The sequence below is a fragment of the Corapipo altera genome, unplaced genomic scaffold (genome assembly GCF_003945725.1).
Source record: "Corapipo altera isolate COAL_440 unplaced genomic scaffold, ASM394572v1 40557, whole genome shotgun sequence".
NCBI classification, from domain to species: domain Eukaryota; kingdom Metazoa; phylum Chordata; class Aves; order Passeriformes; family Pipridae; genus Corapipo; species Corapipo altera.
Window position 1 is genome coordinate 1,638 of NW_020887534.1, and position 2,315 is coordinate 3,952.

Sequence of the window (2,315 nt, forward strand, 5' to 3'; positions counted from 1 at the left end):
ACCTGGGATGAAACTGGAGATGAGGGACAGGAGGGTTCCTGTCCCTAGGGGTGTTGGGGACCTGGGGTGGGAACAGGACCCTGTAACAGGGCTGGCATTGATGTCTCCAGTGGGGGCTGGTGCCCAGGGATGGGGGGCTGCTGTGTCTGGGGACAATGGGACCAGGGGTGCGAATGGGCTCCTCTGATGTCACTGGGTCTAGGACTGATGATCCCAAAGGGAATCAGGAACTCGGAATGGGGAGCTGAGGGGGGGCTGACAGCCCTGGGGGTGTTTGAGACCTGGGATGGGGCTGGAATTGATGTCCTCAGAGGTGTTTGGGACAGGGATGAGGCTGATGGCCCTGGAGGCTATGGGGACCCCCATGGTACCTGGGATGGAACCCCACGGTGGGACTGGGGGTGGAACTCGTGTTCTCAGACCATGCTGGGTCTGGAGGGGATGTCCCTGGAGGGGATTCCAGGTTTGGAGATGGCTTTATGACTCCACAGCGGGCCTGGGTTTGTGTCCCTGGGGGGCCAAGGGTTGGGACTGAGGGGTGCTGGGGGTGGGCCCCATCCTGGGTTTGCTGCTGGTACAACCCAGTTGATTGTGCTGCTGATCTTTATTTAAACGCTCCTGCAAATATTCTGCTGGCTTCTGCCCGGCTGTTGGGGCGCTCAGAGCCGGCTCTCGAAGCTGCGAGGCGCCTGTGGAGAGAGGAAGCTGCTGAGGCCCGACCACGGCCGGGGGTGCAGGGTGGGTGTGAGGGTGCGGAGCAGCACTGGGTGCCCCGAGGGGTGTGGGCACCCGGCTGCACAGGGGAGCTGTGGGCACAGAGAGCTCTGGGCTCTGGGGCACCAGCTCACAGCACAAATCTCTACTGAGTTTGGGCAGTGGCAAACTGGGCACCCAGAGCACCTTAGCTCGGAAAACCCCATGGCTGCTCTAGCTGATAGCAGCCATCCAATACCAGTTTGGCAACTCCCCCCAGGCCCACCAACTCACTCTGTCTTGTGCACCCTGTACCCACGCAGGGAGCACCTTGTGAACAAATATGAAAATAGTCAGACCGATGGACACAGCCAAAATGAAGTCTTTGATATAAACAAGCCAGGCAGTAACAGCATTTACTGCCTCCGTGTTTGCCGTGCCCACCGCTGCATTCCAGGTGGTCCTGCTGAGTCTCCTCTTGTCCGCACCTGGAGGAACAATTATGCACATCAGCCTGTCCTGCACAGCTTTGGCCACCTCATGGGAGGGCTGACATTGCCAGGAAATGTTCTTTCCCACTTTGTCGGCATGTCTGAATGAGGGAATATCCTGAGTGGCAACATTTCTGTGGCTTCAGTAGAAGCCAAGGAAACTTCCAAAGGCCTTGCAAGTCCATGATCTCCAGAGCCTCTCTCCCTCTCTCTCACTCTTTCTCCTCTTGGCTTTGCTTGCACTCTGGAGTGGCCACAGTCCAGTTCTCCCAGTGTCTGGCTTTGCTCCCCATTCCTGAGAATCCTTAACATTTGCCCACAATTTCTCTTACACTTGCCCACCTTCCCTTTCCAGACTTGGTTGGTGCTGCCTGGATGGACTCTCTCTGATCCTGTGGGACACACTGTACCCCTGTCACATGATAAGGGAGATTTCCTCAAACCCTTGGTGTTTGATTGGTCTGTCAATGCCTCAGGAAGGTTGAGAGCCTCATGCCCAACCAGTCTGTCCCATCCCATTATGGGGATCCTTCACTGAACAGTCCACTGGGTCAAAGGGGGTTTGACTGAACTATTCAGGGTCACACCCAAACACAAAAACCCCACCCAGCTCTGCACCTTCACCCACTGCCAGCGAGTGCCAGCACCCGTGAAGGACTCACAGTAAGAGTTTACAGAGTAACACTTAATAAAATTGGGACAGGTTAAGGTTCCAGGATTCCCTAATTCAAAGCAATACACTGACAATCTCTAATTCCCAATAAAAGTTGACTCGAGACAATCCTTCAGCACACAGAGTACAGTTCTTATGCAATGGGCCCCTATGGGGCAGAGACAGGTTCAGCCCGGTGAGTGACCTCAGAGGTAACAGTGGAGTCTCTCCTTTCCTCCCCATTTGTAACTCATTTTTATGCTATTTCTTTATATTTAGGTGGAACTTGAGTGACGTTAGTCATCCATCTTACTCAGTGAGGGGTGGTTGTCCCTTAGGGGTGGGTACAACAACGGGTCACAGAATATTCCAAGTTGGAAGGGACCCTGAAGGATCATCAGGTCCAACTCTTAAGCAAATGGCCCCTATTGAGATTGAACCTGTAGCCTTGGCATTATTAGCACCATGTTCTAACCAAG

The 2,315-nt window shown here is 54.4% G+C and overlaps 1 long non-coding RNA gene across 1 annotated transcript; it reads right to left on the reverse strand.

Annotated features, from left to right (window-relative positions):
* Window positions 1-587: 587 nt before the first annotated feature.
* Window positions 588-1,359, reverse strand: LOC113941656. The gene is made up of 2 exons (XR_003525727.1): window positions 988-1,359; window positions 588-689 (listed from the first exon to the last, which is right to left on the reverse strand). It is a non-coding gene; the product is annotated as an uncharacterized LOC113941656 (long non-coding RNA).
* Window positions 1,360-2,315: the final 956 nt, after the last annotated feature.